This window comes from Mercenaria mercenaria, chromosome 1, assembly GCF_021730395.1.
Source record: "Mercenaria mercenaria strain notata chromosome 1, MADL_Memer_1, whole genome shotgun sequence".
NCBI classification, from domain to species: domain Eukaryota; kingdom Metazoa; phylum Mollusca; class Bivalvia; order Venerida; family Veneridae; genus Mercenaria; species Mercenaria mercenaria.
The window spans coordinates 90928726-90943214 of NC_069361.1; the positions used below are offsets into that span (position 1 = coordinate 90928726).

The 14489-nt window shown below is 35.7% G+C and overlaps 1 protein-coding gene across 2 annotated transcripts in view; it reads right to left on the reverse strand.

The window, feature by feature from the left end:
- LOC123530664 (protein PALS1-like) overlaps nt 1–3196 on the reverse strand; it is a 101155-nt gene extending 97959 nt beyond the window's left edge. Inside the window, exon 1 of one of the 2 annotated variants that reach the window (XM_045311404.2) lies at nt 2895–3196. The gene's annotated coding sequence lies outside the window, so the exon portion shown is untranslated. Of the gene's footprint in view, nt 1–2013; nt 2299–2894 lie in introns of those variants that run through there. The other variant, XM_045311412.2, reaches the window with a different exon arrangement.
- Between the last annotated feature and the right edge of the window lie 11293 nt (nt 3197–14489).

Genomic DNA, 14489 nt, shown 5'->3' on the forward strand with positions numbered 1-14489 from the left:
TTAAAGAGCAGACGCTATCAATTTTGGCAATTTTTAGTAAGTCACAGTCCATAACTCCAGAGTCTCTGTGACAATCCACCTGGTTATCAAATTTAGCCAAGATATTCTGCTCATAAACATTTTGACCAAGTTTGGTGACTATTGGGTAAGAACTGCTCAAGTCAGAGAGTAGGTAACTGCACCGGAAGTCATCATCCTGCTGCAGGTGGTCATATAATATGCCCCATTTCATAGGGCATAGAAAAATGGTCAGTGCAGCAAGATGAATGTGATGATAATCATGCAGTTAATGCATTATGGCCTTGAGTAGGTGATCTTTTTCCCTCATCCTTCTCCCAATAATGCAAGGAGAACTAGCTGATTTCTGATAAACACTTGGTCAGTATCTATATTGGTACATGTTATCAGAGACATGTTATACATTTTTTTTTAATATTCCTTTTTTTAGACAAAAGGTAACCAAAACCTGAGAAAAAGCGATGTTAAAAAATCTTTACAACCCTTGAAAACTTTCTTAGATCACCACTGAATTGTTATTCATGATGAAAATGTCCCAATTTTAACAACGTAGGTGTGCATGTATTGTACCATAATTCATATTTAAATTAGCCAACTTTTGTCATTCATTTTAAAAGTTAAAAGAATAAGTTTTTGTTTGTAGATCAACAAAGTGGGTAAAACATTGTTTTTATTATGAAGACGTGACAATAATAATCTTATTTTTATGAGGCTGTGTGGATACATTCAAGGTGACAGACTGACATATCTGCCTGTCAATTATTATTGTGTGTCAGAAAAAAACACACCAACTTAAAAACATCAATGACAAAGTCAGAGATATGATGTGTAACATACACCTTCAAACAAGACAAAATGTAGATGAATGACAAATGATGAAATGGATGAGTGTTCCCTGTGTGTGTTTCTTCTGCATGAGAAAAAGCAGTCTTAATATTAACAAGAGCTATCCCTACGACAGACAATGCTCGACTATTCGAATTGTTGTCCCAGAAGCAGGATGTTAAAATATCTATAGAGTTTCAATCCAGTATCTGCATTAGTTTTTGACATAATAACTTGCATGCAAACTTTAACTAGGACTTTCTAAGTCAAAAGGGGGCATTATTTGGCCAAAATATATGTTAGTTACGGGTTTGACCCAGTGAGGTTGGTAACTGACCTAGAAAAAGAAAAAATAAGTTTCAAAGCTGTATTCCTTTAAATAATAGCTATACGTACTTGCATGCAAAACTTTAACAAAGGTGTGATGCAGACGCCAGGGTGAATCAAATAGCTCAGACTATTTTTGAATAGTAAGCTAATAAAATGCAATATATGTTAAAATGAGTTAAAATAATTTTGAGCAATAAACAATCACCCCAAAAAGAAGAAAATTGTGAATCTTCAAACCATGTTCAATCTCTTCTTGTTAAAAAATGTCCATTGCAATACAATGTTACTGGAAGATGTCAAACACCTATAACAGCTAGAAAATAACTGAATATCTGCTTACTTAATTAAATATCTAGTGCTATGTGAAGAACTGAACAGCTAACTGTTTAATATAAGCAAAGAATATACACATATAATTATACAGCTTCACATAACAACAACGTACTTCAGATGAACAGGATTTATTCAATAATCAAAGTAATTCAGCCTTTGTCTTATTTTTTGTTTTGTTTTGGGTTTAACACTGTTTTTCAACAATATTTCAGTTATGAAACGGCGGGCAGTTTTCCTAACCAGTGTTCCTGAATTCTGTACCTGTACAAACCTGTTCTTCCCAAGTAACCGCCAACTTCCCCACATGAATCAGAGGTGGAGGACGAATTATTTCAGGCACAATGTCTTTTATCAAATTGTCACAGAGAACATAACCCCAACCAGGGATCAAACTCACGTCACAGTGATCCTTAGATCTGTATATAACTCTCTACTGGGATAAGTGGGCAGCCTTCATTTTAATCTCCTGGATATAACCTGAATCAAGATGAAATAACTATCACACACCTGAAATACTGGTAAAAATCCACACTCTGTGCATTATTTAAATACACAGCTAAAATCCTCCTAAAATGTCCACAGTCTCCTTTTTACATCTTTAAACCAGTAATTATGGAGCAATTTTATCAAGAAACTGGTGTATTCGGCACACCAAACAATTACATCATTCATTTACCTCCATCTGATATAAAGTCACTTTAAAAAGTTGCTTTAAAGGTAAGACAGTTAAAAAATACTTTAAAAGGTTTCATTGATTAGCAAACGTAAAGCCATAAAACCCAATAGCTTACGTTTGTTTCTCCGAATAAAATTCCATTATATGCTGTGAAATATGAATATACTAACCTTCGGGAATATTGATTTAATACTTTAAGCGCTACAAAACATTATGACCATAACATCATTTGCGATATTGTCCAACAGAAATTGATATTATTATCCATGTATCATTTTTCACATAATTTCATATCATTTTTACCTTTCTTTTATATCTATAGGTATTACAAATCGTCGCCTCAACGCGAAACTAGTCTATGTGTATATAGAAATAGAAGCAGATAGACTAGTTTCACGTTGAGGCCACGAAATGTGAATGAATTATTGCCTGAAGTGAATTATAGAAACAAAATCCGAAAATCGGTCAAATTAATAGATACAGCCAGATTTAAATAATTTTTTAAAAAGCAATGAGCAAGTACCTTTTTTGCCAATGCAGGCCAATGGGTACCTGAACAATTTACAGGGAAAAATCCACTATACTGCAAAAAAGAATGACCATATTTTTTAATTCAAAAATCAGTTATTATTAAATCCACATCAGAAATATTAAATCCAAGACATTCCAAAAATTCCTCAAAAAAAAAGCAAAAATCCTTATTTCTCCTTACCGACTTTGAAGTGTATTTAATTCCTTTAAAGTCAAGCCATCTGAATAATGAGAACATGAAATCTTCAATGTAAACAATCATACGGTAAACGGAACGGACAAGCTCGTCTTGTCATCTGACATGTAATGAGCGGTAATGTTTTATACTGTAATACTAACAGTTTCTTTCACCTGGGGAAACTAAGTCCATTAAAGGTAAGGTGATAAAATGATAAAAAAATCAAACATTTCAGTAGATGTCTTATTTGGTTATATCTTATTCAATATCCGAGCAACTTAGTAACTTCATAACAGTTTCAAAATTGTATAGCATACTATCTCTAATTATTACAATGATTTTAAAATGAGGACAGTTTGTAAACATTTTATGAATATTTAATGTCATAATATTTTTTAAACATTGGTGTATATAAGAGATTTATAGAAAACAATAAAAAAATTTTTTACAATTAATGGACACAGAATTTATAGCTGAACATTTTTAAACAAAAATTTAAGACAGTTTTTTGTTGGAAAAGGGAAAAAACATGTTTTGTTGGACAAGTCTTAAGCACTTAACACTTGTAATTTTGTGCACGTAAGTAATGTAATGATTTGTCAAACTTTCGTAATCTACAAGTCATAACTTCCTCATCAACAGTTACTGTTCTTTTTTTCTGCATAGTGTTACTTAATCCTTACCCTGCTAAATTTCTATAATGAACTTGCCCATCTTTCAATTTGGACAGTACCATTAAGTATTAAAAGGCGTGCTTACTGAAAAAGATACTGACTGAATGGCGAACAATGCAAACCATGAACCAGGAAGAGTTGCCAGTGTTACTTAACATCCTCGGTGTCACAATGTACTGAGCTGCATGCAACCTTTCTTTTAATGAACCTGGTGGCAACTTAACAACTAGACCCTCTTGTCAAGGTGTGACACAGAGAAAACTGCTACAAATTTGCAGGTATATTATGACAAATCACCGATCAACCTTTCATTACAGATGGTTTACATAAAAAACATAGATCATTCAGCCATGCCCTTTGATTGAGTTTTATCAGTATATACAATAGGTCAATCTCGAAGCTTTAACCTAATTGACTAATGACTTGACACTCTGTCAATCATATAACCTATTAACAATAAATATTGACTGCCCACAGTACAACCAAAGATTGTTTCTCTGTATTGTTAAAAATCCACCAAAATAGATTCCTTTTAGAAAGAAAATAAATCTTGTATAAATATTTAACTGGACAGTATTGGTAAAGTTACTTATATTGACAAATTGTGCAAATACAATTTAAGAAAATAACACAAACAACTTTTTTTCTTCCTTGTTGTTGATGAGATCAAAGTATAAACTACAAGATTATACTTAACCCTTATCAGGCTGGACATGATTGATTCTGCCTTTGCAACTAGTGAAGATAATGATCAGCCTGCATATACATGCAGTCTGATCAAGATCTGCACTGTTCGCCATTCAGTCAGTACCTTTTTAGTAAGCACCCCATTTAACAGTTAATGGTACTTTCCAAATTGAAAGATGGACAAGTTCATTTTAGAAATTTAGCAGGGTAAGGGTTAAAACAAGTAAATTCAATGACCTGGTATCCCCCAACAAACGGGGTTTAAATACCTCACTTCTAACTGAATTTATTGACTAAAAACAAAATTTTCTATTTTTGGTAACAATGACATTGACCTGAGCAAGCAATGCAATCAAGCCTTGGTTTATACAAGCTAGCTATGTACCCAGTTTGGTCTACATTCCTAACTGAAGTTACTGAGTCAAAACCACTTTTTCTATTTTTATTAACAGTGACATAGACCTTGACCCATGTAACCCAAAATGCAAGTGAACCTCTATGAAAGCTACATATGGTGGTCCAGTGGTGACATCATGACTGTCAATCCAGAGGTCCTGGATTTGAATACCTGAAGTGCTCCAGTGTCTCACACCCAACTAAAGGCCAGAACTGCCTCAATATCTCATTTCCACTTACTGGTAAGTTATCAAGCAGGTATGTGTTTCCTATACAGTAAACACTCTGTAAGTACTTCAGCAATTGATTATTCTTGGACAGTCCCATTTTTAAGCAAAGAGGAAAAACATAATTAAAACAAGAGCTGTCACTAATGGTGACAAATGCCCCCGCAGCATCTTGACCTTTGACCTGGTGACCCCAAAGTCAGTAGGGGTGATGTACTCAATAAGTACTATCAGCATGTGAAGTTTGAAGGTCCTGAATGAAGTGGTTTGCATGTAAAGTGCCTTCATGCAAAAAGCTAACGTTGGCCCCTGTGACCTTGACCTTTGACCTGGTGACCCCAAAGTCAGTAGGGTTGGTGTACTCATAAAGTACTATCAGCATGCAAAGTTTGAAGGTCCTGGATGAAGAGGTTCGCAAGAAAAGTGCCTTCATGCAAAAAATTAACGTTGGCCCCTATAACCTTGACCTTTGACCTGGTGACCCCAAAGTCAGTAGGGGTGGTGTACTCAATAAGTACTATCAGCATGTGAAGTTTGAAGGTCCTAGGTGTAGTGGTTCACAAGTAAAGTGCCTTCATGCAAAAAGTTAACGTTGGCCCTTGTGACCTTGACTTTTGACCTGGTGAACCCAAAGTCAGTAGGGGTGGTGTACTCAATAAGTTCTATCAGCATGTGAAGTTTGAAGGTCCTGAGTGCAGTGGTTTGCGAGTAAAGTGCCTTCATGCAAAAAGTTAACATTGGCCCCTGTGACCTTGACCTTTGACCTGGTGAACCCAAAGTCAGTAGGGGTGGTGTACTAAATAAGTACTATCAGCATGTGAAGTTTGAAGGTCCTGGGTGCAGTGGTTCGCGAGTAAAGTGCCTTCATGCAAAAAGTTAACGTTGTGACTAACAAATGAACGAACAAACTAACGGACGGACAGTTGAAAACTAATATGCATCCCTTTGGGGGCATAAAAAAGTATACTGAATCACAGTGCACCACTTTAAAGCACAATCCTAACCCTAATCCTAAACCCTAACCCTAACCCTATTTTTAGTAACAATGACCTTGACCTTGATCCCAGAAACCCCAAAATCAATCCCAAGCTACAACTTTATATAAGTTTTATATACACCAAGTTTCATCATGATAGCTCATTCCTAAGTTAAGTTATTGACCGGAAACCCTTTTTCTATTTTAAGTAACAGTGACCTTGACCTTGACCCCAGAAACCCCAAAATCAATCCCAGCCTTTGTCTTGATATAAGCTACATACATACCAAGTTTTATTCAAATATCTTTACAGAAACAAAAGTTATTGACCGGAAACACCAGTTTGACGCCGCCGCCCATCCGCCCGCCCGACCAACGACATACCCCAATCTAATAACTCAGGTTTTCAACGAAAAATACAGCCTCTATTGCATCCACAAGGTTTTTTTTTTATTTGACCTAGTGACCTAGTTTTTGATCACAGATGACCAATAACAAAACTCACCCTAGATTTTATCAAGGCAATAATTCTGACCAAATTTCATAAAGATCAATTGAAAAATACAGCCTCTATCGCATACACAAGGTTTTTCTTTGATTTGTCTTAGTGACCTAATTTTTCAACCAAGATGATCCATATTCAAACTTGACCAAGATTTTATCAAGGCAATCATTCTGAATGAATTTCATGAAGATCAATTGAAAAATATAGCCTCTATCGCATACACAAGGTTTTTCTTTGATTGACCTAGTGACCTAGTTTTTGACCCCAGATGACCCATTTTCAAACTCGGCCTAGATTTCATCAAGGTTATCATTCTGACCAAAATTTATGAAGATTAATTGAAAAATACAGCCTCTATCGCATACACAAGGTTTTTCTTTGATTTGACCTAGTGACCTAGTTTTTGACCCCAGATGACCCATTTTCGAACTCGGCCTAGATTTCATCAATGTAATAATTCTGAAAAAAATTCATGAAGACAAGAGCTCGTCGAACACAAAATGCCCCCCTTGATGCATTCAGTAATTGCACATGGAACAGAAATTATATGCTCAATGTAAACAAAAGTTCTACCATTCTGGTTTAATCTGACCTTGACCTTTAACCTATTAACCTAACAAGAGATTACAGAGTTATCTTGGCGCCATCCACTGAGCCATTTTTGAATGTTCCAAATTTCAAGACTAGGTCAAGGTCAAAATCAAGGTCAAATTTTATTTTGGTACAAAACAATGTGTATGTGGTCAAAATTTGAAAGCTGTGGCTTGAGAAATGTGAAAGCAGGTCACTAGATCAATTTCAAGGTCAAAGTTCATTTCGGTAGACAGAACTATGCATGTGCTTCAAATTTGGAGGCTGTAGCTTGAGAAATGTGAAAGTAGGTCACTAGGTCAAAATCAAGGTCAAATTTTATTTCGGAACACAAAACTATGCATGTGGTCCAAATTTGAAGCCTGTACCTTCAGAAATGTGAAAGTAGGTCACTAGGTCAATCTCAAGATCAAAGTTCATTTCAGTACACAAACCTATGCATGTGGTCAAAATTTGAAGGCTGTAGCTACAGAAATGTGAAAGTAGGTCATTAGGTCAAGATCAAGGTCAGCTCATATCAAGGTTCATCTTGCCATTCAAAACTATACATGTGGTCCAAATTTGAATGATGTAAGTTATGGACATGAAGATTCTAAGTTTTTCCCTATATAAGTCTATATGAACCATGACCCCTGGGGCGGGGCCATATTTGACCCTAGAGGGATAATTTGAACAAACTTGGTAGAGAACCACTAAATGATGCTACATTACAAAATATCAAAGCCATAGTCTTTGTGGTTTGTACAAGAAGATTTTCAAAGTTTTTCCCTATATAAGTCTATGTAAACCATGTGACCCCCAGGGCGGGGCCATATTTGACCCTAGGGAAATAAATTGAACAATCTTAGTAGAAGACCACTAGATGATGCTACATATCAAATATCAAAGCCCTAGGCCCTGTGGTTTTGGACAAGAAGATTTTCAAAGTTTTTCCCTATATAAGTCTATGTAAACCATGTGACCCCCAGGGCGGGGCCATATTTGACTCTAGGGAAATAAATTGAACAATCTTAGTAGAGGACCACTAGATGATGCTACATACCAAATATCAAAGCCCTAGGCCCTGTGGTTTGGACAAGAAGATTTTCAAAGTTTTTCCCTATATAAGTCTATGTAAACCATGTGACCCCCAGGGCGGAGCCATATTTGACCCTTGGGGAATAATTTGAACAATCTTAGTAGAGGACCACCAGATGATGTCATATACAAAATATCAAAGCCCTAGGCCCTGTGGTTTTGGACAAGAGGTTTTTCAAAGTTTTTTCTTATGTAAGTCTATATAAACCATGTGATCCCTGGGGTGGGCCATATTTGAACCCAGGGAAATAATCTAATCAATCTTAGTAGAGGACCACTAGATTTTGCTACATACCAAATATCAAAGCCCTAGGCCCCATGGTTTTGGACAAGAAGATCTTGGCCAATGTGAGCTTGATCTTTGACCTAATGACCTCAAAATCAATAGGGGTCATCTGCTGGTCATGACCAACCTCCCTATCAACTTTCGTGACCCTAGACTTGAGCGTTCTTGAGTTATCATCCGGAAACTGTTTTACTGTTCAGGGTCACTGTGACCTTGACCTTTAACATACTGACCTCAAAATCAATAGGGGTCATTTGCTGGTCATTACCAACCTCCCTATCAACTTTCATGATCCTATGCCCAAGTGTTCTTAAGTTATCATCCGGAAACCGTTTTACTATTCAGGGTCATTGTGACCTTGACCTTTGACATACAGACCTCAAAATCAATAGGGGTCATCTGCTGGTGATGACCAACCAACCTATCAACTTTCATGATCCTAGGCCCAAGCGTTCTTGAGTTATCATCCGGAAACGGATTGGTCTACATTCCGACCGACCGACCGACCGACAGACATCTGCAAAACAATATACCCCTCCTTCTTCGAAGGGGGGCATAATTATAAGTTACTAATTTTATTCAATTTCCACTATTACACATTCAGAGGAGCATTTTTCAACCATTCTGTGATAGAAGTGACCTAGCTTTCTAATAAAGATTAAAACTCTATATACTAGTACAATCAGCACAAATTAAATGTTTCATTATCAGTCTGATCAAAAACAAAAAGTCTACTTTTCTAGGTTTTACATACTAACAAGAGGGCCATGATGGCCCTATATCGCTCACCTGTTATCATTGCACTTGAGGACAAGAAGGTCCTCAGAAAAAACATTAAGTCCAAAGGACAGGAACAACAAAGCAAACAATTTAACCAAAAAGAAAAAAAAAATTCTTACAAGGTATAGATATGTCAAAATACACCTAAAAATTGGAGGTACCATCCATGTTGTACCACAGAAAAGGGGTCTCGGTTTTTCCCTACGGCCAATAATAAAAAAGTTACTAAAAATAAACTATTTATAGTAACGTAAAAAGGAAGTAATTAAAAAAAATAAATATTGTAAGTGAACAAAAGAAGGATCTGCCAAATAAATCTGTTGACATAAATGAAATTTCAGATCAGTATCTTCATGAGTTACAGAGATATACCCATTTTAATTTGAAATAAAGGGAGGTAATTTGACATAAAATCAGTTCACAGTTATCTACCTTGATTACCTCAGTCCAACTAATAACAATAATGAAATTTCAAATACGGTAAGTCCTATAAGTACTTACTGATATAAATCCATTTTGATTACAATCAGGGGAGGTAATCAGATATAAAATAACTCTGGAACCTACGATTGGATTTGATTTGTCATGGAATCCAGGATTTATTGTTGTTGAAGATATTTTGGAAGTTTGTATAAAATAAAACCATAAATAAAGTCTCTATATGGCTGCAAATGCCAAAATAGCCAATTCTGGACCTTTAAGGGGCCATAACTCTGGAACCCATGATGGAATCTGGCCAGTTGAAGAAAGGAAGCAAGATCTTGTGGTGATACAAGTTGTGTGCAACTTTGGTTAAAATCAAATTATAAATGAAGCTGCTATTGTGCAGACAAGGTCAAAATAGCTAATTTTGGCCCATTCAGGGGCCATAACTCTGGAACCCATTAAGGGATCTGGCCGGTTCAAGAAAGGAACCGAGATCTTATGGTGACACAAGTTTTGTGCAAGTTTGATTAAATTCAAATCATAAATGAAGCTGCTATTGTGCAGACAAGGTCAAAATAGCTAATTCTGGCCCTTTCACGGGCCATCACTCTGGAACCAATAAAGGAATCTCGCCAGTTCAAGAAAGGAACCAAGATCTTATGGTGATACAAGTTGTGTGCAAGTTTGGTTAAAATAAAATCATAAATGAAGCTGCTATTGTGCAGACAAGGTAAAAATAGCTAATTCTGACCTTTTCAGGGGCCATAACGCTGGAACCCATAATGGAATCTGGCCAGTTCAAGAAGGGAACCAAGATCGTATAGTGATACAAGTTGTGTGCCTGTTTAGTAAAAATCAAATCATAAATAAAGCTGCTATTGTGCAGACAAGGTCAAAATAGCTAATTTTGGCCCTTTCAGGGGCCATAACTCTGGAACCCATAATGGGATCTGGCCAGTTCAAGAATGGAACTGTGATCTTATGGTGATACAAGTTGTGTGCAAGTTTGGTTAAAATAAAATCATAAAAGAAACCACTATCGTGCAGACACGAAATTGTTGACGCACGGATGGACGCACGGACGGATTGACGACGGACGAAGGGTGATCACAAAAGCTCACCTTGTCACTATGTGACAGGTGAGCTAATAAAAAATACAGTATGTTACATAAAGTGGTAGATATTTTATCTTAAAACAAGTCCTGATGAATTTTTTTTTCAAATCATCTGTTTTTTTTTTTACTTGCTGAACCAATTTACAAACACTGTTGTAATTATTTCTGTTAAATACCCTTGTTGCTCTGGTGTGGTTATAACACAACTCAAGCAAAGACTTATTACAAAAATATTAAACAGTTAAAGAAATCAAAATTTTAACTTGCCACTGTTATATACTTCACCTTCATGCGGAACCAGTTTGAATACAGTAATAATCTGTTTTTCTTAATATGTGCAATTTCAAGATTCAGAGCAACATGAAGTTCAATCAGAAGCAAATAAGGAAGATATATTAATACATGAATGAGACTGTAACAATAAAACAAATATTGTGCAAGTTTATCTTGATTATTGTCATTGCACCAACCAACAACAATGAAATTCACATCTTTGGGACATTAGGGTCATGTTCTGTACCTTGTGAATTTTGTTGCAGTCTTTATCAATACTTCATTTAAAAAGTTTGCACTCATAAAAAACAAGAGGACCATGATGGTCCTGAATCGCTCACCTCTTCCCACATGACCCAGTGATAACATTCATACCAACTTTCATACTATCCAATGTACATAATAAGGCCTCTAAAATCACAACGGTTTCATTACTTTGACCACCACCTTAACTTTCGATAGCCTAGACCCAACTTTTGCATTACACCGAACACGATGACATTCGACCAGCCATCGACCGACACATCTCAAAAATATACCCTTCTAAGGGATTAAGTTCACAAGTTTTTCTTACTTTTTCAGACCATTCAACCCATTTTGATAGAAGTGACCCTGTTTCTAATTAAAGATTAAAATCTAAATGAACAATCAGCCAAATTAAATTTTCATATCACCTGTAAAAATCCTTATAAAGTCACATTTTTCTAGTTTTGACCTACTAACAGTAGTAGCACGTGGCCCACTATTCGCCACCTTACTGCATGAGAAAGAAGGTCCTCAGATGAAACATTCAACATTCAACAGACAGGAAAAACAAAGCCAAAAGTCCAAAAAGGAAATTTCTTCTGTTATTTACTACAATACACCTAAAATTTGATGGCCACGTGTACCACACAATTCTCGTATTTAACCTAATAAAATCAAAGATGAAACATTTTAGAACTAATAAGGGAAGATTCAAAAAATATATGGTATCAAAGAGGTCCAAATTTTTACTATATGTTTCAGATCAGATATTTTGAGTTACAGAGAAACCCATTTTATGAAAACATTGACTAATACATCAGATGCACATTATCTACCTATACTGTCCAACAGATCCCAAAAAATATGAAACCTTTCAAAGGTAACAAAGTACTTATCTATAATTTTGATACAACAGGACGTATGATAAAACCTGGAACCCGATTTGATTGATTCATAGAATCCAAGGTTAATGTTTTGACATATTTATGAAGTTTGTAAAATAAATCCTAAATAAAGGGTCTCTTATTCTAATATGCCAATGAGCCAATTTGTTTGTGGCCATCTCTGAACCCAGATGATCGACCATTGAAAGGAAGCAATCTAGGTGATACATTGTGAACTTTTATGAAAATCACAAATATAATGGCCTCTATTGTCAGACAAGTCAAAATGTTTTTCTCATTTCAGGGCCTAACTGGACCATTTTGGACTGCCGCAAGACACGGAACCGAACATGTGACCAAGATATGATCAAGATTAAATTCAAATTCATAAGAACTGCATGTGAACAATGGCCATAAAGGCAAAGTTTGGCCTATTCACTGCCATACTGATCTAAGATTTTATAGAAAGGAACCCACTTCTAATGGTGATACATTTCAAGATTGAAATATCAGACAAACTGCTATACAGACAAGAAAAAACTATTTGCCTTATAGGGTCCAAAGTGGAACCCATAATTGAATCTGACCTAGTTTCAGAAGGACCAAACGTAGGATACCACTTTGTGTTAATTAACAAATCAATCATAAAAATCTGACCAATTTCATGAATCATGAATTTGGCCTCTAGAGAGGTCAAACAAGGTTTTTCATTTTCAGACACTCTGAACCTATGTTTTGCCGCAACATGGAACCCTGTATTCAACTTTGACCAAGTTGATAATAAAATGAAAAACCATTCGGACCAAATTGTCATACCAGATCCCATGAAGGATTGCGAGAGAGGTCAAAAGTCTTGTTCTATATTGACAGTGATCTAATAAAATACAGTAACATATGAAATTTATCTAAAACAATCAGATGAAATTCAAATCATCTTTTTTTTACTGGACCATTACAAAACTCTGTATGTAATTATTTCTGTTATTGACCTATGATTGCTATTTTTGTGGTGACCACAACTCAGAAAGTTATACAGAATATAACAGTTAACAATCACCAATTTTCAATGATCCATGAATATACTTGCCTCAGAGGAGGTAACAAATATTTTTTTTTATTTCATTAAGACAGAGCAACTGACGCTTAATTAGAACGCAAATAGACCAGTATTAAACTGACCTAGATAATCAAAAAACAATTGTCAGACCGAACTTTCATCAGTCCCAAAAATAATATCCTTTGATTAGGTCAAAGTTTTTCCTTTAATTTGACTTATGACTACTTTTTAAAAAGTTGCACCATAAACCAAGAGACATATGACCTAATCGTATCTCCCACATGACAGTTGATAAACATTCAGACCAATTTTCATAAGATCCATGAAAAATAGGCCTCTAGAGAGGTCACAACGGTTTTTCTATTTTTAGACCTACTGACCTAGTTTTTGATGGCACGTAACCCAGTTTCGAACTTGACCTAGATATCATCAAGGTGAACATTCTGACCAGTTTTCATGAAGATCCATTCACAAATATGGCCTCTAGAGATGTCACAAGGTTTTTCTATTTTTAGACCTACTGACCTAGTTTTTGACCGCACATGACCCTGTTTCGAACTTGACCTAGATATAATCAAGATGAACATTCAGACCAATTTTCATACAGATCCCATGTAATATATGGCCTTTAGAGAGGTCACAAGGTTTTTCTATTATTTGACCTACTGATCTAGTTTTTGATAGCACGTGACCCACTTTCGAACTTGACCTAGATATCATCAAGATGAACATTCAGACCAACTTTCATACAGATCCCATGAAAAATATAGCCTCTAGAGAGGTCACAAGGTTTTTCTGTTATTTGACCTACTGACCTAGTTTTTGATGGCACGTGACCCACTTTCGAAATTAACCTAGATATCATCAAGGTGAACATTCTGACCAATTTTCATGAAGATCTCATGAAATATATGGCCTCTAGAGAGGTCACAAGGTTTTTCTATTTTTAGACCTACTGACCTAGTTTTTGACCGCACGTGAACCAGTTTCAAACTTGACCTAGATATCATCAAGATGAACATTCAGACCAACTTTCATACAGATCCCATGAAAAATATGGCCTTTAGAGAGGTCACAAAGTTTTTCTATTATTTGACCTACTGACCTAGTTTTTGATGGCACCTGACCCAGTTTCGAACTTGACCTAGATATCATCAAGGTGAATGTTCTGACCAATTTTCATGAAGATCTTGTGAAATATATGGCCTCTAGAGAGGTCACAAGGTTTTTCTATTTTTAGACCTACTGACCTAGTTTTTGATGGCACGTAACCCAGTTTCGAACTTGACCTAGATATCATCAAGGTGAACATTCTGACCAATTTTCATGAAGATCTTGTGAAATATATGGCCTCTAGAGAAGTCACAAGGTTTTTCTATTTTTAGACCTACTGACCTA